Source organism: Caretta caretta, chromosome 3 (assembly GCF_965140235.1).
Source record: "Caretta caretta isolate rCarCar2 chromosome 3, rCarCar1.hap1, whole genome shotgun sequence".
Lineage (NCBI taxonomy): Eukaryota > Metazoa > Chordata > Testudines > Cheloniidae > Caretta > Caretta caretta.
In genome coordinates, this window is record NC_134208.1 from 29,826,664 (window position 1) to 29,850,797 (window position 24,134).

General features: G+C 41.4%; 1 protein-coding gene across 7 annotated transcripts in view; it reads right to left on the reverse strand.

The window, feature by feature from the left end:
• GREB1 (growth regulating estrogen receptor binding 1) overlaps window positions 1-3,573 on the reverse strand; it is a 150,367-nt gene extending 146,794 nt beyond the window's left edge. For all 7 annotated transcript variants that reach the window (XM_075126411.1, XM_075126410.1, XM_048845527.2 and 4 more), the window contains exon 1: window positions 3,440-3,573. The gene's annotated coding sequence lies outside the window, so the exon portion shown is untranslated. The remainder of the gene's footprint in view (window positions 1-3,439) is intronic.
• Window positions 3,574-24,134: the final 20,561 nt, after the last annotated feature.

A 24,134-nucleotide genomic window follows, 5' to 3' on the forward strand; every position in this document is an offset into this window, starting at 1 on the left:
ATGAACACGCATTCAAATATTGTCTATAAATATAATTTTTCCTTCATTTACACATACTGTATAATTACACAAAGCATCTAACATTGCCATAGATTGCTTTTACAACTGTTAATACAGTTTGAAGAGGTTAAAGTATTGCCACCATATAAAATTCTGCCAGTATTCATGTTTTTTTTTTAAATATTACATTTTCTGTAAGACACTCCATGTCCAAATGCCAGTTCCCCCTTATTATTTTTTGAAAAAAACATGCCATTGGTAATGTTACTACTTAAATAGATTGCTAACTTTCTTTATTCAGCACATGAACACAAACATGGAAACAATAAGACAGTATTATGCTTATGGCAGAAGAACAGTGTTTACACAAAGCAAAAAGAAAAAAAGATATATTTGTCAGAACTTCTCTGGATGTTAGTAGATAGGAACTGTGGTCACTGCAAAATCTGACTTTTGGCTAACAAATTTGAGTTTCTTTTGCAAAGGGTTGCATCTCCCAACCCAGTTTCAGATTTTAAAAGCCTATATTCCGCAATAAATATTTGTAGTAGAAGCTTTGAATAGTTAGCAACAGTCTAACACAATCTAAGACAGACAAAGCAAGGAATTTTAATTTTGAGTAAAATTTGTGATTCTTTTTATATATACATACATATATACACACACTAAGGCTTTTTATGAATATTGATGGTGATGATTATTCACAGGAAATAACAGCACAACTGAAAAACAAGCAAATGCTTTATTTTGTATTAAGGTAACAAAGGAGTGACAGATCACATACCATTCACTGTTCAGACTTGTGTTCACTAGAAGAATCACAAACAATAGAAATTAAAGAATTTTCCCCCACCCCCAAAATAAGTATGCTCACTATCACTACTATATTTATGGATTTTTCAGTATTTCCTTTATAAGAAAGCATCATTTTTGGGAGTTCATCACTCAGTGATAAGTTTGCTCTGGACTAAAATGGGATATCAAAATCCCAGTAGTCTTTTTTCTAAGGTTTTTTTCTGTTCAGGATTTCAAATGGTTGTATTTAAACTGTATGCATACACAAACATGCACACAGCAAACAACAACAACATTTAATTAAATGTAATTTACTAGTTTTTGGAAGTGTTTTGGCACTAATAATTGGAAACTTTTCTTAATGAAAACCTTTTTATGCCATTAGCCTCTATTATGGAATATGTTCCGATTTTTAAAAGAAACCCAACAGCACCAAAAGAATTTTAAATGGCTAATTAATAAGCGGAGGTGACTTTTCACATAGTATTATATGACTAGTGTTAAAATTAAGTCAAGATTATTTATTGTTATGAAATATTGTAATATCTCAAAGATTATGAATGTCAAAAATTAACTTCCTTAATGAGACGTTAAACACACAAATAGACAATAGATCTAAGGTCAAGTTAAAAGAAAAAAAATCTTCAGAAGGGTATGTACTCTTTACACAATAAATGGAATACAGGCATTTATAACTGAACAACAACAAAACAAATGAACCCATATGGTAACATTGTCTCCAGCTGAAATCCACAAAGCAAGGAAGTCCAGAGAAATGAGTAAAATTCCATCCTTAACGCATTCTATTCTGCTTACGTATTTATGGACTCTCCCATCAGAGGTTGATTTCATACCACAGGCCTGATCTGAAACACACCAAGCCAATGGAATGACTTCCACTGACTTCCAGGAGCTTTGGATCAGGTCCATCTGAGTTGCAACATCAATAAAATCATCTTTGTGGAGCACTGTTCACACAAAGCCAATTTGCACAGCTAACTGAGTCTAACTAGGTAATGTCACATTAAGTCCAAGTCAAAACAGATAGAACTTACGTGTTGGTTGCGGGTTTAAGACATGTCCTTAATGTAATCTTAGCATTTTTTACGCATGTATCACAGTTATACCCTTCAAAAGTCAGGACACTCAATTTCTAAAAAAATCCAAGCTGTAGTTAACTGGCAATCAACTTAAAAGCAATTTTGTATACAGCAATTTTTATTTTGTTAGAAAAGCAGTTCACCTTTTTTAAACCTCCAAAAAATTATTTAATAAGGGTTTGGACACTGGAAAAGAGGCAGAATGTTGTTCACAAAACAAGAGAGGGCTTTAAACAAAAAAACAAAAAAAGGTGTATCTTAAAAAAAGACCTGATCTTGTTCTCCAAGTGAAATCAATGGCAAAACTCCCACTGACTTCAATGAAGCAGGATCAAGCCCAAAGTCATCCACATATTTATTGTTTTAAAGGGATAATAAAACTTTGAGTCCTGAAATAACAATTAATAGTCATAAAAGCTTGTGAAAGAAAAGCCCCATTGTTGTGAATTATGTGTCTTGTCTCTTCTCCTGGCCTCTGTGTTCACAGATTACAGGAAAGATCTGACAGTGAAACAAAGCAACATCAAGCCTGAAACTTATACTTACACAGTTATCAATGGATTTACACTGCTGTAAGTGAAATCAGAATCAGTACCACCCTCCCAAGGTTTCGCAAGACAAGGGAAAGCGATGACTCCATCATCCTAGACTCGCATCTAAGTCAACCTACTACAGTTATGCCACCTTTAATTGCCACATTTCTCCCATTCCTGGGTTACAAAATGAGGCCACTTGTTGGTTTCAACCTTCCCCTAAAACCTTGGAGTGAGGAGGGGGCAGAGGAACTATCAAGGGGCACAAAGATTCCAGATTCACTACCTTTTTATTCTGACTGCAGTGTTTCATAATGAAAATGGAAATAAAATCCCCAAATAACCTTATTCATAAGACACAAAACAATGCTGGACTCCCTTGCAACTGCCTAGTTCCTGATAGGATTCAGGACATTTCTGTACAAACTCCTACATTATTATTACTTGCTTCCAGTAGTGTCCACAATGTGATAGGTTCTGTACAAACACCAAACAAGTGATGGTCTCTGCCTGAAGAGCTTAGCCTTACACCCAGAAAAAAAGCAAAACAAAAAGCAAGGCAGAGCATAAGGGAAATGGGAACAAGGTCTCCCATATGTAGGTACTCTTATTTCCACTGCCTTCATCCAAGCCCCGTCTACAAAGAAGCTGACAATAGCTCAGGTTCCTGCTTTACGAATTTGTCCCTTGTATTTCAGGTGAGATAGCATTTGCCCTAATAGTGCAACTGTCCCCACCATCTCTCCTCCTCCTCCTATTTGGGGGGCTGGGACACAAGCTCCTCAATCCTGGATATTCCCAGCTCCTGCTAATTTATTACCTGAGTCCCTCTCCCCCCTTACTCTGTTACTGCTGCCCACACTTCCTCACTCCTCTTGTTAGGGAGCTCCCAGCTACTCTCCCCTGCACCCTTATTCCTAGGTGCTGTTAGTCTCTTCCCTGTGCTGCTACTGCTGCTTTCCCTTCTGTTGAGCAGACTGTACAAGATTTGCAAGTTGAAGGGGACCTTACCTCTGAGACCTTCTTTGTTGCTCTGCCTGTTCTGTGACCACGTTGGGAGCAGGGGATGATGGATATTAGGGAAGTCTGAGCCTCCCCTTGCTGTTAGCAACGTAGACTGGAGAGAAAGATAGAGATGCTGCTCTCTCCCCCCCTTCCCTCCCCTCCCAGTCTCAGCCTCCTCCTCCTCCTGCTGCTGCCCCCTCCTTCCCATCCACAAACTCAAGCTCTGTATGCACTCCAACTCAACAAGCCATCTCTCACCATCAGCTACCCTGGGGCTCAAGAGCACAAGCCAGCCCCCTTCCCTCCCCAGTGCCTTGCATCCTCACCCCTGCTTCCCACTGCATATGGTATCTTCCCAACTCGTCCTGCCTTATTTAGATTTAGGATCTGGGCAATTTCAGCAGCTGCAGGAAGCAAAGAATTATGAGGGGGAGAAGGTGTGCAAGAGAAAACAGAGACTTGAGAAAATCTTCTGAAGAACTGGCAGCCTTTGTTCTGACCTGATTTGTGTGTGTGTGTGTGTGTGTGTGTGTGTGTGTGTGTGAGAGAGAGAGAAAGCGATCTATCCCATTCACACTAGACAAAACTTGTCACTTGGAAATTATTTTCAAACTTCTATACAAATGGTATCTATTTAGAGCGAGAGCTGTGGACGTCTAGTTTCACACAAATCCAATTTGCATATTATTTATGCTGTATGTTTACCTTTGCCATTTTTGAAAAAAGTTACTAACCTTTTTCATTGCAAAGATAGACTTGAAAATCTAAACCAATATAAACTGACGATGCAAACAACTCCCTAAGATTAAAAACCTGTTATTCATTTTTTCTCCTAAAGATCATAAGTTATTCACAAAAAGAAAAGGAGTACTTGTGACACTTTAGAGACTAACAAATTTATTTGAGCATAAGCTTTCGTGAGCTACAGCATCCGATGAAGTGAGCTCTAGCTCACGAAAGCTTATGCTCAAATAAATGTGTTCGTCTCTAAAGTGCCACAAGTACTCCTTTTCTTTTTGCGAATACAGACTAACACGACTGTTACTCTGAAACAAGTTATTCACAGTCCTCTTACTGACACTCAGCACTAGCTTTAAGGTCCAGAAAACACAGTAATAAGTCCTCTAATTTCTTGTCCCTACATTGAATATGTGCTCTCTCAGCCTGTTGTCATTTTTCCCAGTTTCAATGTGTGGCAGCTACTTCAAGTGACCAGTGTGAGGTTTACAAAAAAATCTGGATAAAAACATTGGGTTATTTCCTTCACTGCTTTGCTCCAGTCAGACATGATGAAGATGTAGAGTTATGCGTCATCAGAATACTGAAGATATCTCATGTTTCCTGAATAACTCTCTCATTGGCCTCATATACATGTTGAACAGAAGAGCTCTCTATGGCATACTGCAGAAGACAGCCCTTGGGGCAGAGAAAATTGTTCACAGCTACCTTCTGGGTCCTCACAGAAATATACACCAGAGTCGCTCTAGAGAGAGTCCATCCACCCTGCCATAGCAACATCACCTCTCTGAGCAAGTCAATAAAGTCTATCAAATAGATCATAAATTTGTTGACAGATTTAAAAAAAAAATCAGCATGAACTCTTTATCTTCATTCAGTGCTGGCAACAGATCATCAACTAATACAAACAGTGTACTTTTTACTCTATACTGAGGCCTATAACCTGATTGACTAAAGTCAAGGAAATCAGAGTTGAAGAAATGGCCACAGTTGCCCTATCATAGCTGTCTCAATGATTTCCCCCAGAAATGGGAGACTGGATATCGAGTAACTAATCTGATAGCCTCAAGGGTTGGTTTCTTCAGCTGTGGCCTTGCAGTAGCTTCTTTACAAGCCTCTGGTATCCTGTCCTCCTGAAGGAAACATCACTAATATTAGGACTGTCAAGCAATTAAAAAAATTAATCATGATTAATCGCAGTGTTAAACAATAGAAGAATACCATTTATTTAAATATTTTTGGATGTTTTCTACAGTTTCAAATATATTGATTTCAATTATAACACAGAATACAAAGTGTACAATGCTCACTTTATATTTATTTTTATTACAAATATTTGCACTGTAAAAAAAACAAAATAAATAGTATTTTTCAATTCACTTAATACAAGTACTGTAGTGCAATCTCTTTACCATGAAAGCTGAACTTACAAATATAGAATTATGTACAAAAAATAACTGCATTCAAAAATAAAACAATGTAAAACTTTAGAACCTACAAGTCCACTCAGTACTATTTCTTGTTCAGCCGATCACTCAAACAAACAAGTTTGTTTACATTTGCAGGAGATAATGCTACCCTCTTCTTGTTCACAGTGTCACCTGAAAGTGAGAACAGGTGTTCTCATGGCACTGTTGTAGCTGGCGTCGCAAGATATTTACATGCCAGATGCGCTAAAGATTCATATGTCCCTTGATGCTTCAACCACCATTCCAGAGGACATGATGGGTTCTGCTTGATAACAATCCAAAGTACTGCGGAACAACACATGTTCATTTAGATCATCTGAGTGAGATGCCACCAGGAGAAGGGTGATTTTCTTTTTTGCTATCTTGGGTTTTGTAATTTCCACATCGGAGTGTTGCTCTTTTAAGACTTTTGAAAGCATGCTCCATACCTCGTCCCTCTCAGATTTTGGAAGGCACTTCAGATTCTTAAATCTTGAATCAAGTGCTGTAGCTATCTTTAGAAATCTCACATTGGTACCTTCTTTGCGTTTTGTCAAATCTGCCTTGAAAGTGTTCTTAAAACGAACATGTGCTGAGTCATCATCCGAGACTACTATAACATGAAATATATGGCAGAATGTGGTAAAACAGAACCAGAGTCATATAATTCTCCCCCAAGGAGTTCAGTCACAAATTTAATTAATGCATTTTTTTTAATGAGTGTCATCAACATGGAAGCATATCCTCTGGAATGGTGGCCAAAGCATGAAGGGGCATATGAATGTTTAGCATATCTGGCACGTAAATATCTTGCAATGCTGGCTTCAAAAGTCCCATGCAAACACCTGTTTGTAGGTCATTTGTAAACCATATTGACTTGCAAGGATATAGCAAATAGATATGACGTTTAGAGGGGCACCAAATCAAAAGTAGAAGACAAAAGATCATTAAAAAGTCCTATCAAACCATCAACAGATTTGTCAGCGGGATGAATAATACTTTACCTCAAGGCTGTCTGAAAGCCTGTTGGATCTGTCAACTTCCAATGTCGGATCATCAAGATGGGTTCCAAATCCCATCAGAATAAGTACATCCCAAACCCAAGCTGACAATGACAATGGTCACCCTATGACGAAGGGGTAATTTCCATTCCCAACTCAAGCAGTAGAACTAAAGTGTGCCAGGCTTATGAGTGGAGTTTGCAGCCACCTAAGACAGCCCCCTGGTTGTCATGGCATCCATGAAATTCTGAGCCAATCCAAATGAATCATCATCTGTATGAACAATTAGCCTTGACAGCTCCAGCACCAGCAGGGAACCTGAGCAACACAGCTAAGACATCAGCGTTAGAATAGGATAATTTATCAAGTCTAAAGCCTCCCTACTTCACAGTCCTATCCTGCCCTATCCCAGAGATAGGGCAGTTTTTTTCTAAAAGTTCATGTATATTTTTTCATGTGCTTCAAATGTTGGAGTAATAGGGAAATCTTGCCTTTTTTTAATCTATTCTTATATGAATCAGTATTTTCCATTATTGATAGTGAACTATCAGCCCAAATGCCTTTCATCTGTTTTGCAGTTTTATGGGATTGCCTTTAATTTCCTAATCCTCTTAATAAACCAGTTAGAGAACTATATATCATTCAGATTACAAACATGGGTTGAAGTAGTATAAATTTATATAATCAACAGATTGCAGGAAGAAGTAGCTGAGGCTTTTTTTAAACAACTAACAAAATCATCCAAACCACAGGACTTGGTGATGGAGGACTCAACTACCCAGACATCTGTTGGGAAAATAACACAGCAGGGCACAGATTATCCAACAAGTTATTGGAATGTATTGGAGACAATTTTTTATTTCAGAAGGTGGAGAAAACTACTAGGAGAGAGGCTGTTCTACATTTGATTTTGACAAATAGGGAGGAACTGGTTGAGAATTTGAAAGTAGAAGGCAGCTTAGGTGAAAGTGATCATGAAGTGGTAGAGTTCATAATTCAAAGGAATGGTAGGAGGGAAAATAGCACAATAAGAAGGCAGACTTCAGCAAAATCAGGGAGCTGGTAGGTAAGATCCCCTGGGAAGCAAGTCTAAAGGGGAAAACTGTTCAAAAGAGTTGGCGGTTTTTCAGAGAGACATTATTAAGGGTACAAGAGCAAACTATTCCAGTGTGTAGGAAAGATAGGAAATGTGGCAAGAAACCACTCTGGCTTACCCAGGAAATCTTCAATGATCTGAAACACAAAAAGAGAGTCCTACAGAAAGTGGAAACTAGGTCAAATTACAAAGGATGAATATAAACAAATAAAATAAGTATGTTTTAATTAGAAAGGCCAATGTACAAAATGAGATTAAACTAGCTAGAGACATAAAAGGTAACAAGAAAAAACATATACAAATACATTAGGAGCAAGAGGAAGACCAAGGACAGGGTAGACCTTTTACTCAGCGAGGAGGGAAAAACAATAACAGAAAATGTGGAAATAGCAGAAGTGCTAGATGTGTTTTTTGTTTCAGTTTTAACCAAAAAGGTTAGTAGCGGCTGAACGTCTAACATAGTGAATGCCAGTAAAAATGAGGTAGGATCAGAGGCTAAAATAGGGAAAGAACAAGTTAAAAATTACTTAGACAAGTTATATGTCAAGTCACCAGTGCCTGATGAAATACATCCTAGAATACTCAAGGAAGTGACTGAGGAGATACCTGAGCCATTAGCAATTATCTTTGGAAAGTCATTGAAGACTGGAGAGATTCCAGAGGATTAGACAAGGGAAAATATAGTGCCAATCTAAAAAAAGGGAAATAAGGACAATCTGGGGAATTACAGACCAGTCATCTTAACTTCAGTACCCAGAAAGATAATGGAGCAAATAATTAAGCAATTTACAAATACCTAGAAGATAATAAGGTGATAAGTAACAGTCAGCCACCTCGCAATATTGTTAACCTATCCAACTATACTCTCAGCCCAGCAGAAACAGCTGTTCTATCTCGGGGCCTCTCCTTCTGCCCCTCCACCCCCACAAACATGATACAGTTCTGTGGTGACCTAGAATCCTATTTTCGACGTCTCCGACTCACGGAATATTTCCAAAATACCTCTGAACAACATACTAATCCACAGAGGTCTCCCTACCAACACTACAGAAAGAGGGATTCTAGGTGGACTCCTCCTGAAGGTCGAAACAGCAGACTGGACTTCTACATAGAGTGCTTCCGCCGACGTGCATGGGCTGAAATTGTGGAAAAGCAGCATCCCTTGCCCCATAACCTCAACCATGCGGAACGCAATGCCATCCACAGCCTCAGAAACAACTCTGACATCATAATCAAAAAGGCTGACAAAGGAGGTGCTGTTGTCATCATGAATAGGTCAGAATATGAACAAGAGGCTGCTCGGCAGCTCTCCAACACGAGTTTCTACAAGCCATTACCCTATGATCCCACTGAGAGTTACCAAAAGCAACTACAGCATTTGCTCAAGAAACTTCCTGAAAAAGCACAAGATCAAATCCGCACAGACACACCCCTGGAACCCCGACCTGGGATATTCTATCTACTACCCAAGATCCATAAACCTGGAAATCCTGGGCGCCCCATCATCTCAGGCATTGGCACCCTGACAGCAGGATTGTCTGGCTATGTAGACTCCCTCCTCAGGCCCTACGCTACCAGCACTCCCAGCTACCTTCGAGACACCACTGACTTCCTGAGGAAACTTCAATCCATCGGTGATCTTCCTGATAACACCATCCTGGCCACTGTGGATGTAGAAGCCCTCTACACCAACATTCCACACAAAGATGGACTACAAGCCGTCAAGAACACTATCCCCGATAATGTCACGGCTAACCTGGTGGCTGAACTTTGTGACTTTGTCCTTACCCATAACTATTTCACATTTGGGGACAATGTATACCTTCAGATCAGCGGCACTGCTATGGGTACCCGCATGGCCCCACAGTATGCCAACATTTTTATGGCTGATTTAGAACAACGCTTCCTCAGCTCTCGTCCCCTAAAGCCCCTACTCTACTTGCGCTATATTGATGACATCTTCATCATCTGGACCCATGGAAAAGAAGCCCTTGAGGAATTCCACCATGATTTCAACAATTTCCATCCCACCATCAACCTCAGCCTGGTCCAGTCCACACAAGAGATCCACTTCCTGGACACTACAGTGCTATTAAACAATGGTCACATAAACACCACCCTATACCGGAAACCTACTGACCGCTAGTCCTACCTACATGCCTCCAGCTTTCACCCTGACCACACCACACGATCCATCGTCTACAGCCAAGCTCTGCGATACAACTGCATTTGCTCCAACCCCTCAGACAGAGACAAACACCTACAAGATCTCTGTCAAGCTTTCTTACAACTGCAATACCCACCTGTGGAAGTAAAGAAACAGATTGATGGAGCCAGAAGAGTTCCCAGAAGTTACCTACTACAGGACAGGCCTAACAAAGAAAATAACAGAATGCCACTAGCCGTCACCTTCAGCCCCCAACTAAAACCCCTCCAACGCATTATTAAGGATCTACAACCTATCCTAAAGGATGACCCAACACTCTCACAAATCTTGGGAGACAGGCCAGTCCTTGCCTACAGACAGCCCCACAACCTGAAGCAAATACTCACCAACAACCACATACCACACAACAGAACCACTAACCCAGGAACTTATCCTTGCAACAAAGCCCGTTGCCAACTGTGCCCACATATCTATTCAGGGGACACATATCTATTCAGGGCCTAATAACATCAGCCACACTATCAGAGGCTCGTTCACCTGCACATCCACCAATGTGATATATGCCATCATGTGCCAGCAATGCCCCTCTGCCATTTACATTGGTCAAACTGGACAGTCTCTACGTAAAAGAATAAATGGACACAAATCAGATGTCAAGAATTATAACATTCATAAACCAGTCGAAGAACACTTCAATCTCTCTGGTCACGCAATCACAGACATGAAGGTCGCTATCTTAAAACAAAAGAACTTCAAATCCGGACTCCAGCGAGAAACTGCTGAATTGGAATTCATTTGCAAATTGGATACTATTAATTTAGGCTTAAATAGAGACTGGGAGTGGCTAAGTCATTATGCAAGGTAGCCTATTTCCTCTTGTTTTTTCCTACCCCCCCCCCCAGATGTTCTGGTTTAACTTGGATTTAAACTTGGAGAGTGGTCAGTTTGGATGAGCTATTACCAGCAGGAGAGTGAGTTTGTGTGTGTATGGGGGTGGGGGGGGGTGAGAAAACCTGGATTTGTGCTGGAAATGGCCCGCCTTGATTATCATGCACATTGTAGGGAGAGTGGTCACTTTGGATGAGCTATTACCAGCAGGATAGTGAGTTTGTGTGTGTGGTTTTTGGGAGGGGGGTGAGGGGGTGAGAGAACCTGGATTTGTGCAGGAAATGGCCCACCTTGATTATCATGCACATTGTGTAGAGAGTTGTCACTTTGGATGGGCTATCACCAGCAGGAGAGTGAATTTGTGTGTGGGGGGGTGGAGGGTGAGAAAACCTGGATTTGTGCTGGAAATGGCCCAACTTGATGATCACTTTAGATAAGCTATTACCAGCAGGACAGTGGGGTGGGAGGAGGTATTGTTTCATATTCTCTGTGTGTATATAAAGTCTGCTGCAGTTTCCACGGTATGCATCCGATGAAGTGAGCTGTAGTTCACGAAAGCTCATGCTCAAATAAATTGGTTAGTCTCTAAGGTGCCACAAGTACTCCTTTTCTTTTTGCGAATACAGACTAACACGGCTGTTACTCTGAAACCAGTCAGCATGTATTTATCAAGAACAAATCATGTCAAACCTAATAGCTTTCTTTGATAGGATAACAAGCCTTGAGGGTAGGGGGGAAGCAGTAGATGTTGTATATCTTGGCTTTAGTAAGGGTTTTGATACTGTCTCACATGACCTTCTCATAAACAAACTAGGGAAATACAACCTAGATGGAGCTACCATAAGCTGGCTGCATAACTACGTGGAAAACCGTTCTCAGAGAATCGTTATCAGTGGTTCACAATCAAGCTGGAAGGGAATATCAAGTGGGTCCCGCTGGGATCAGTTCTGGTTCTGTTCGATATCTTCATCAATGGTTTTGATAATGGCATAGAGAGTACACTTGTAAAGTTTGCAGATGATACCAAGCTGGGAGGGTTTGCAAGTGCTTCGGAAGATAGGATTAAAATTCAAAATGATCTGGACAAACTGGAGAAATGGTCTGAAGTAAATAGGATGAAATTCAATAAGGACAAATGCAAAGTACTACCCTTAGGAAGGAACAATCAATTGCATACTTAAAAATGGGAAATAACTGCCTAGGAAGGAGTACTGCAGAAAGGAATCTGGGGATCATAGTGGATCGCAAGCTAAATATGAGTCAACAGTGTAACACTGTTGCAAAGAAAGCAAACATCATTCTCAGATGTGTAAGCAGGAGTGATGTAAGCAAGACACGAGAAGTAATTCTTCCACTTTACTCTGCACTGATATGGACTCTACTGGAGTATTGTGTCCAGTTCTAGGCGCCACATTCCAGGAAAGATGTGGACAAATTGGAGAAAGTCCAGAGAAGAGCAACAAAAATGATTAAAGGTCTAGAAAACATGACCTATGAGGGAAGATTGAAAAAATTGGGTTTGTTTAGTCTGGAGAAGAGAAGACTGAGAGGGGATATGATCACAGTTTTCAAGTACATAAAAGATTGTTACAAGGAGGAGGAAGAAAAACTGTTCTCCTCAACCTCTAAGGATAGAACAAGCAATGGGCTTAAATTGCAGCAAGAGTAATTTAGGTTGGACATTACCCTGACAGTTAAGAAGTTTTTCGTAGTTAAGCACTGGAATAAATTGCCTAGGGAGGTTGTGCAATCTGTATCTGTAGTGGGGTACTCACCCCGCTTCGGCCCTGAAGGGGTTAAAGCAGCCCTGCAGAGGGCTGCGGCTGGGGAAAAGGAGTTAAAACAGCCAAGCTAGGCTGATTGGAGTACCAGCCACAGCTGTGGCCAGCTCAATCAGGGCCCAGCTGGCCCTTATAAGAGGGCTGGAGGCGAGGAAAAGAGGAGTCTCACTCTAGCCCTGGAGTAAGCACAGCACAGCACAAGCCTGGTAAACCCCTAGACTGCAGGCCTTGGTAAAGGCCCAGAAAGGTACTGGGGCTGCAGAGGGGCAGCCTGGGAATAGGCAGAGGCAGCTGGTCCTAACCCTAACCTAACCTTGCCAATGATGAGTGTCCATTACATTGCAGTCTGCCCCAGTGAGCGGGGGTTAGATGATGACTGGCAGTAGCCACTGAGGCAAAGTGGGTTTAGAGGGTTGGGGGTTTCCCTGGGGGGCAGAACCCCAGGGTAAAGGGCACTGGGGTGCAGGAGGGACACTGGCCTGGAGAGGGTGCTCCAAAGGCTGGAAAGAGCTAATTTCTGGGACGACCAGCAGGAGGCGCTGCAGCGGTGAGTCATCGCCTCGCTACAGCATCATTGGAGATTTTTAAGAGCAGGTTAGACAAATACCTGTCAGGGATGGTCCAGATAATACTTAGTCCTGCCATGAGTGCAGGAAACTGGACTAGATGACCTCTCTAGGTCCCTTCCAAACCTACAATTCTATGATTGCAGTGGGAAACATTAGTCAACAAATCCTTCACAGTGGAAAAATGAAGACGATTGAGTGTCTTCCAAAAATAGAGAAATTTTGGCAGAACAAAATGATGAGAAAGCAAAGATCAGGTTATTTAAATATGTGCTGAAAATGACAAACATCTGAAGTCTGTATTCCAAAATGAGTAAACAACTGTTTTGAATGTTCCTTTAGGGGGCCTGCCAGTAGACAGGCTCTTGCTGATGTCAGTGGACGCTGAATCAGGCTCTAGGTGAGCTGAAGTTAAGTAACCGATGGTATCCTAAATATTAGAAGTCACTAGATACTGAAGTCTCAGGGAATACACAGTCTATGAAACCTAACCACTACTCATTATTACTATATGTACCATACAAGAAACCGCATGTCCACCCATTTAAAACATGTGACTGTCCCAGCCATCAGAGGAAAGAAATGACTATCTTGAATAGAAATGCTAGTATTCACAAAAACTTTGTCCAGTTTATTATGTCTAGATGCTGCATGATCTCTTTGAACATTCCCTGCTATGGTGAAAATTACTACATTTGACCGTATAGACAGCTATAGCTCTCCTGGTGACAATATCAAGGGAACCTGTTAGAGACTTTAACAGCTGATATTAATAGCCTTATGTGGGATGAATCTGTTGCAGATTGTAAGTGCCCAACCGGTGGTACCATGTCAGCTCCAAGATTTCTCAGTATTTAAAAGTCTTTACTCTCTTTCCAGGAACCTAAGGATATAATGAATGAAAGAAAGAACTTGGGTCAGGTCACAGACGATCAATGTTGATCACATATAATGTTTCAGCACAGTAAAAGGATCCATTTTGCTAACTTCTAGAGATCAAAAATGATAAGTTGGACCACCTCACGATATCAAAAATGAGTCAGATCCCCCCAAAATCATGACATTTTAAAATAATCAAAACATTGTTTTTAATCAGTCTCTTTACTTTTTAACTCCCCTCTGCGCCTCTGCCAATGTCTGTGTGACAATTTCAGGTTGAAAAGTCAACCTTTAATGCACACAATGCATGCCTCTCTCTGGCATTTACCTCTCCTCACTCCCTAAGACGGTAACTGCCATTCATTTCCTATTACTGTTTGACTCCCCTTCCTTCCCACCAACTTTCTTCCCTTAAGATTCTCCCCTTGCCTGGACCTATCAGGAGCACCTCCGTGATTACACCCCCTCCCCACCTTCTGGTGCCCCTGAGGGCTTCTCCCTTTCCCTGGACCCAGCAGCACCACCTTCCCAACTTCCACTCTGACTTCATTTTGTCTTCTGCCTGGATCCCCAGTGGAGAAATCCCAAGGCAGCTGGAGGAGGAAAACATTGCTGCTATGTTCGGGGCCCTGGAGACAACAGTAGCTTTACCCCAGATCCTCCCCCTACTGCCTCAGGACCCTCTCTGCTGGACCATATATTGAAGGCAGGGCTCAGAGTCAGAGCAGGTCTATTTCCTTAGCCCTGAGGCTCTCACACAGAGCTCCGCCCACTTTGAAAATTGCAGTATCAGAGGAACTTCTCCTGCAGATGCCAAATCCCATGACGTGCCATCAATTTGAAAGAGTTAGTAACTCTACCTTCCCCTGGCTGCTCAGAGGAGGCTCCCCTTACCCATTACTGGCTGAGGGAGCTGCCATTCTATCCCCTCCATCTCCCACCCCAAAAAGCCCCATCACTGTCCTCTGCACCTCCCTCCCACACCCCATCCCCCTACAACACCTCTGCCTCCTGCTCCCCCTCACTTTCTCTATCCATTTTTCACAGTGTCCCTGCTGCTCCTCACTGTCCCATCTAGCCTCCTGAACCATAGAATGGCAGCCACTTTGCCTGTTGACCTGGCTTCAATCTCACTGAAAACAGTGGGAGGTGGCAGCAAACTTTTATTAAGGGCAGCTTCACTTCCACATGCAACTAGACCTGCAGGTCTCAAACTGTGGGCTGGGGTTGCCAGGGCTGGCGTTAGACTTGCTGAGACCCAGGGACAAAGCCAAAACTCGAGCCTCACTGCCTGGAGTCTGATTTTTTGGAGTTAAATATATAGAGTCAAATCCAGCACGCCTCACTTAAGCAATATTCCCAGTGACATCAACGGAAGATTTGTCTGAGTAAAGGCTGCATAAGGGCTGCAGGATTTGGTTCATTTATTTTATCAAAAAAAGTAATACTTGGACTTGGTAATATTGCACTAAATAATATAACAAATTTTTACTGCTCGAAAAAGAAACTGTATTAAAAGTATCATTCAAATCTACAAATAATTTACCAGAATCTGCTCCTATTAGAGAGCCCTCTTAGCACTATGACTTGTCCTAAAACTCAGCACATAATTTAATAAGAACAAAATCAAGGACACAGAAAGTGCATAGTTTCTTGAACAGTGTGACTGTGCAGTATCAAATTTCTCCAGTGATGATGTGGCTTTCAGCAGAGCATCACAGCCATACAGGACACAAATTCATTACTTATTAAGTGTGAAAAAGTTGCACAATGGTGTTACATTTCTAAATACTAATGTTGTTGGGCCCAAACTGAGGTGCTGAAAACCTTGAATGGGAGTTGAGGGAGGCTCAGAACCTCACAGGACTAGGCACATACAATTGAAAAAATATATTTTTTAACTCCTATAAGATATTTTGTAGCTAATGTCTTCTATACTTTTATTGGCTCAGATTCTGCTTTCATGTCCTTGCAGGCAGAACTTCGCACTGACCCGGAGCCCACAATGGCACAAGTGTTCATCTGCAAGGATCTAGTTGCAGGATCAAGGCCATAAAATAGAAGACAGTATTAGCTACAAAATGTCTTATATTTGTACAATTCTGAGTTTAATGGGGCTTTGATCTTGATTGTGGCCTCATGGAACTACTGGAATGCAAATAAGTAAAATAAATAAATGGCATTTAAAGGAAGACCAAGTGATTTAAGACCAACATTTAGGTTTAGATGGCTAATAAATGCTAGTAAGAATCTAAAACAGTATAACACATCAGCATAACAGCTTTTAATATAGTTCTTTTAACATGTTAATACAGCCATTTTAAATGTAAACATTCTCCTGTAGTACATGCAACCTAAGCACTGCAGCATTGTACTACTGCATTAGAACCAATAGTGAAAACAACATTATACAAAACAGATTAATTTCATTGTCCAAACTAAGAGAAGCATGGAATCTAATCCAACAGTAAACATAGAACATAGTAAAACGTAAGATTTGTTTTGATAATCTAAAAGTACACGGGTTATACAAGTGAGGGGAGTTTGGGTACAATATATTTTAATTTTGATATATTTCCTTTAAAGAACATTGGATGAAATTACTGCTTTAAAATACATTTATTCTAACAGATCATACTTTTTAAATGGAATGACTGCCCCCTGGTGGAGAGAGTCAAGGACTCAAAGTATATAAGCAAACCACTCGCTTTAGGACAAATGGCTGGTATTGCCAGGGTTTTGGGGTACTTTTAGAAGCTGTAGAATGTATTTGTCCTGATACCTTTTTCTGATGGGATTACAAGTTTGGTTGATAAAGGTACAAAAGTAGATGTAATATTATCACAGGCTCCTCTGAGTCAAAGGACCATCTCATTAAGTAAACTTAATTTATTGCTGAAAAATTAAGGTAACATTTAACTCAAGATGGCCACCTGGGCTTTAAAATCCCTAACATTCCTTTGCTAGTTCAACCAAAAGATGTGTCAGAGTTAAGCCCCTGACCAGGCCAGATTTCCTGGATTAAGACGGGGAAATCATTCCTCCCCTGTCCCAGCTTTACCTAAACATGATCCTGGAAGAAGCAGCCAGCCCTTGTTACCTTGCCTGTTTGAGCCTGATTGGTTTCTGCTTGCTTCTAGCCCTTCTAGCAGCTGGAAGATCAATTCTTCTTGGCTCTGCCCACAGCTGATCCTGGGTGATCTTTCTAGGTAGCTCTTGGAAGACTAAACTCACTGCTTTTTCCCCAAAAGGATACCACCTTTAGGTAGAGTGTGCCAAGACAGCAGGAAGCAGCAAATGCCTACTACACCTCATCACAAATATATTTTGATTTCTGTAAGGCATTTGACTTGGTATCACATGACATTTTGATTAAGAAACTGGAATGATACAAAATCAACATGGCACACACTGAATGGATTAAAAACTTGCTAACTGGTAAATCTCAAAATGTAACTTTTAACAGGGAATCATCACTGAGCAGGGGTGTTTTCTAGCGGGGGCCTCACAGGAGTCAGTACTTGGTCCTATGCAATTTAATGCCTTTATCAATGACCTGGAAGAAAACATAAAATCATAGTTGATAAAGTTTGCAGACGACCGGGAAAGTGGCAAATAATAAAGAGGACAGGTCACTGATACAGGGCAATCTCTTAGTGAACCTGGCACAAGCAAATAAAAAACGTTTAAATACTTCCAAATGTAAAGTCATACATCTAGGAACAATGAATGTAGGCCATACTTACAGGATAGGAGACTCTTTCCTGGTGATTCTGAAAAAGACTTCGGGGTTCCTGGTGGATAATCAGCTGAACATGAGCTCTCGGTGTGATGCTGTGGCCCAAAGGGCTAATGCTATGTTTGGATGTATAAACTGGGGAATCTTGAAAAGGAGTACTTGTGGCACCTTAGAGACTAACCAATTTAGTTTCTAAGGTGCCACAAGTACTCCTTTTCTTTTTGCGAATACAGACTAACACGGCTGCTACTCTGAAACCTTAAATAGGAGTAGGAGGTTATATTATCTCTGTATTTGGTTCTTGTGCAACCACTACTGGTGCAATCCTCTGTCCAATTCTGGTGTCCACAAAACAAGAAGGATGTTGAAAAATTGGAGAGGTTCAGGGAACAGTCATGAGCACGATTAAAGAATTGGAGAACAAGCCTTATAGTGATGGACTCAAGGAGTTCAATCTCTTTAGCTTAACAAAGAGAAGGTTAAGGGGTGACATGTAAGTATCTACATGGGGAACAGAAATTTGATAAGACAGCTCATCAGTCTATGAGACAAAGATATGACAGGATTCAATAGCTGGAAGCTGAAGCTAGACAAATTCAGAGTAGAAATAAGGCACACATTTTAAACTGTGAGGGTAATTAACCATAATTAGCCATAGGAACAACTTTCCAAGGGTTGTTGTCGGTTCTCCATCATTGGAAATTTTAAAATCAAGATTGGATATTTTTCTAAAAGAAATGCTCTAGTTCAGACAACAAAGTTGTTCTCTTTTGCCACAAAGGGCAGGACAAGAGGCAATGAGTTCAAACTACAGCATAGCAGATTTAGATTAAATCTCAGGAAAAACTGTACAAAGAATAGGACAATGGAACAGACTGCCTCAGGAAGTTGTGGAAACTTCTTCACTGGAGATTTTCAAAACGAGGCTGGATAGCCATCTTTCTTGGATGGTTTAGACACAACAAATCCTGTATCTTGGCAGGGGGTAGACTAAATGACCGTTGGTGTCCCTTCTAACTCTAAGTCTCTAACTCAGGGTAGTCCTACGGCCTGTGTCATTCAGGTTAGACTAGATGATAACCTATGAAATTATGAATGTCTGCCTGCCAGTCAATCTAATGGTGTCCCCTCAGTATCTCAGCTCTATTTTTAAAACAAACAAACAAACAAACAAACATGCAAAGCCCTTCTATTGGGCATTCACCTATAATGCCCCAACATTTAGTGTGCCCCAGCCATCTACCCCAGTTGGAGAGTGTCAGTCCCATTCTGGCAGGAGTGTGCAAGCATGTTTTACGGAGGTATTTAAAGGAGGAGAGGATAGAGGTTTTGGTGTTAAAGGAAAAAAGTATCTTTTGGTGTTCCCTAGCTAAGTTGTGGCAGACAGGGAGCTAACTGAAGAATGCTAGGGAATAAGGGTATCACCACATAGCTCGATCAGCCTAAAGCAGCTCATGCACTGTGTGATGCTGTATAGAAGGCATGATAACCAGCAATACACTAATGTATAATCACTAATGTATCACTACCATTACAATCGCTAATGTATCATCATTATGGCACAATTGCACTAAGTATCAACAGAAAAGTTATAATTAAGGTTAAGATTTTGTCATGGTTATTTTTAGTAAAAGTCACAGACAGGTCTGGGCAATAAACAAAAATTCACGGGAGCCTATGACCGGTCTGTGACTTTCACTAAAAATAACTTGGGGGTCAGGGCTAGATGTGGGGGAGGAATGACAGCTGGGATCCCATGAGGTGGACTTACAGGTCGAGCCCCCTCACCTCCACCCCCGCCCTGGGGGTGAGCACAGCTCCCACTCTGGAACTGGCCACAGCTGCAGGGCAAGGGGCACACAGTCCTGACTCCAACCCTAGCCACAGGTGCACAGCCCTGGCTGCAGCCGGGGGGCACAGCCCTTGGAAGCAGCGGAGCAGGGGTACAGGGCCCCGCTGCAGCCCCCGCCACAAGCCGCAGGGCAGGGGCGCACAGTCCTGGCTTCAGCCCCCGCCACAAGCTGCAGGGCAAGGACACATGGTCTGGTTCCAGCCCCAGCTGTGGGACAGGGGAGCACAGCTCCAGCCCCAACTGTAGGGCAGGGGTGCACAGTCCCGCCTCCAGCCCTGGCTTCAGCCGCTGACAGCTGAAGCCAAAGAAGTCACGGAGGTCTGGTAAAGTCACAGAATCCATGACTGCCATGACCTCTGTGACTAACTCATAGCCTTAGTTATGATTTGCTAAGTATGATGATCCTATTTATATGCATCATCATCTTTGTATCTGAAGTTATGAAAATTAGCTATGTATTTGTATCTCAAACAGGTGTTTTGTGTTCCTGGGTGATACCACCACACAGATTTACATCAGGAGTAGACAGCCATGAGTTGATGGGCCATCGAAGATAATAAATACATCCAATGAGCTTTTCCTGGTGCACAGCCAGGAGATGTTTCACAAAACACTCAGGCCCAGTGACCCATCATGGCATGTAAGGACACATGAAGAGGATATGGGACCTAAGAGTCCTTCCATGCACCTAGGCTGAAGGTATAAGGGGAGACTGTGACATCACTTCTTTGTCTTCATCATCTGCTTCACATCTGTGGACTGCATTTCTAATAAGGAAGCTTTGAACAAAGGGACTGAATGACCCCACAACCAGTCTGAGCAATCCAGAGGGGCACTTTTACAAGCTAGCAGATTTACATCGCTGTTATGATCCTTACCTGCAATCTCTGAAAATCAACTGTAATGTATATGGTCTTTTAACCATTCAATAACTTTTTTCTTTTTATATTATTAAATCTTTAGTTACTAAAGGATTGGCTCCAAGTGTGATTTTTTTTGGGTAAGATCTGAATTATATAGTGATCTGGTGAAATGGCTGGTCCTTTGGGTTTGGAAGAACTTTACATATGATTGATCTAGTTTTCAGTAATCTCCTAATTATAAAGTCCAATTGTCTGTGTGGTGAGCTAGGGGCTGGAATGCCTAAAGAGACTGCATTTATGACTTCTTGTTAACTAGTTTGGTAATACAGATGTTCACTTGTGTTACTGGTTGGTAAAATCGAACGATAGAATAGGCACCAGTCTGGGGTATATTTGCCCTGTTTCTCAGCCGTCTGTCCTGAATTTGGTATTCTCAGCTGTGACCCACTTAGGCATGGTGACACACTGCACCACACAGTAATGAATATAGGTAGCAAATGTCACTAATACTTCAAACTGTCCTTGATGGGCTGGTGTACCAGGACTTGAGAGCCTCCTGCAGCTGCACAATTGTCTGAAGCAGCCATGTGGAGCACAGACAAGCATCTACAATGTCAGCATCCTCAAATGACCAACACTTAAATTTGCACATCTGCTGTAACATGAAAATCAGGCCTTGAAAGAGCTGCCTCACAGTGAACTTTTGTATGATACTGCTGTAAATTGATTAGGACATAAAAACAGCCTAGCTCAATTCCATGTACCTTGAGAGGGGCCACCAGTTTTATCTAAACTCTGAAGAGTATAACACTAAACAATAGGTTGCTACGCAGAAAATGCCACCATCTACCAGGAGATCTGGTACAGCAAGTAGTGGTGCCAGAGGTTCCTGTGAGGGAACATCTAACTTTCCTACAGAGATACGGAACACAACTAAGAATGAATAAAATATCAGTCTAACAGTGTTATTTGACCTGAATGGCAAGGCATATCAAATATGAGGAATGGCCTTCATGCCCAACAACAGCACTTGATCCTTCATGCTATATTCTGTTATAGCCCATTGCAGTTCAAAAAACAAACCACAACACAGGATGAAACTGACTTATGTACAATACCAGCACAAAGAAAGAAACATGAATTTTATCCACAATGCATACAGGACCCAATACAGGGAAGAAACTTCAGAGGTGCAGAGAAACCCAACCACAAATTACCTATCAGTGGCCTTATCTTAAAGCTTGCAGTGACAATCAACAGAAATAGTTAGTATGAACAGAATGATTTTAACTGATGAATAAGCATTTTAGCTATACATCATTTAAAAGTTAGTAGGCATATTTTGACTTTACATTTCGATTGCAGGAAGTGACTCTGAACTTTTCCTTTTGAGGGCCCTGCTAAAGCAAAGAGATGTGCAAACAGGCTAGTGCCCATGGTAGTAGTCAGATGAACGGGATGGGAGAAGGGAGCTATGAGAGGGGAAATGATTGGGAGGAAAGGCAGGAGCTCTTGTAGTAGGTGGGGAAGATACAGGCAGCCTGCACAAGCTGCTGTTGTTGGAGGGCCTCCCACTCACACCTCAGGAACAGGGAGAGAGGCTTTTCAGTAATGACAAATGCAAAGTACTCCACTTAGGAAGGAATGCTCAACTGCACAAATACAAAATGGGAAAGGACTGCCTAGGAGGGAGTATTGCAGAAAAGGATAGTAGATGTGTCAAGGTTCCTCCCCCACTCTGAACTCTAGGGTACAGATGTGGGGACCTGCATGAAAAACCTCCTAAGCTTATCTTTACCAGCTTAGGTCAAAACTTCCCCAAGGTACAAAATATTACACCCGTTGTCCTTGGACTGGCCGCTACCACCACCAAACTAATACTGGTTACTGGGGAAAAGCTGTTTGGATGCGTCCTTCCCCCCAAAATACTTCCCAAAACCTTGCACCCCACTTCCTGGACAAGGTTTGGTAAAAAGCCTCACCAATTTGCCTAGGTGACTACAGACCCAGACCCTTGGATCTTAAGAACAATGAACAATCCTCCCAACACTTGCACCCCCCCCCTTTCCTGGGAAATGTTGGATAAAAAAGCCTCACCAATTTGCATAGGTGACCACAGACCCAAACCCTTGGATCTGAGAACAATGAAAAAGCATTCAGTTTTTTACAAGAAGACTTTTAATAAAAAATAGAAGTAAATAGAAATAAAGAAATCCCCCCTGTAAAATCAGGATGGTAGATATCTTACAGGGTAATTAGATTCAAAAACATAGAGAACCCCTCTAGGCAAAACCTTAAGTTACAAAAAAGATACACAGACAGAAATAGTTATTCTATTCAGCACAATTCTTTTCTCAGCCATTTAAAGAAATCATAATCTAACACATACCTAGCTAGATTACTTACTAAAAGTTCTAAGACTCCATTCCTGTTCTGTCCCTGGCAAGAGCAGCATACAGACAGACACAGACCCTTTGTTTCTCTCCCTCCTCCCAGCTTTTGAAAGTATCTTGTCTCCTCATTGGTCATTTTGGTCAGGTGCCAGCGAGGTTACCTTTAGCTTCTTAACCCTTTACAGGTGAGAGGAGCTTTCCCCTGGCCAGGAGGGATTTCAAAGGGGTTTACCCTTCCCTTTATATTTATGACAAGATGACAAACCAAATATGGGCCAACACTGTTGCAAAAAAAAGCAAATATCATTCTGGGATGTCTTAGAGTGAATGTTGTAAACAAGGCATAAGAAGTAATTCTTCCACTCTACTCAGCCTCAGCTGGAGTATTGTGTTCAGTTCAGGATACCACACTTCAGAAAAAATGTGGACAATTGGAGAAAGTCCAGAAGAGAGCAACAAAAATTATTAGAGTTCTAGAAAACCTGACCTACAAGGAAAGATTGAAAAAAATGGGTTTGTTTGGTCTGGAGAAGAGAAGACTGTGGGAAGGGACATAATCTTCAAGTGCATAAAAGGTTGTCATAAATAGTAGGGTGATAAATTGAGCTCCTTATCCATTGAGGACAGGTCAAGAAGTAATGGGCTTAAATTACAGCAGGGAGATTTACAGTAGACATTAGGAAAAACTTCCTAACTGTAAAGGTAGTTAAGCACTGGAAAAAATTATCTGGGGAGGTTGTAGAATCTCCCTCATTTGTGGTTTTTAAGAACAGGTTAGACAAATATCTGTCCAGGTTGGTCTAGATCGGGGTGTCCAACTTACAGCTTGCAAGCCATGAACAGCCCATGAGAGCATTTCATAAGGCTCATATACTTCAACACAATATACTAACAGCTGATTCATTCGCACTTTGTCATCACTTTTACATCATTTTACTTTACACAAGTGTGTAAACAGACAATACTGTACATAGGAAAAAACCTATTTAAATACATACGAAACAAGCTGAAGTTAAAATATACATCAATACATGTGACTTTAAATCTTATTAAAATATCTAGAATCTGTTTGGCTCACACAAGGTTGTGCTTACATTTATGTGACTCTCTTACGTAATAAGGTTGGGCACCACTGGCCTAGAGAACACTTAGTCCTGCCTCCGTGCAGGGAACTGGACTAGGTGACCTACCGAGATCCCTTCCGGGCCTACGTTTGTATGATTCCATGATTCTGAGCCTGCTGAGCTCCTTACCACCCATACTGGAAACCACCTGCTGACTCTTGACAGG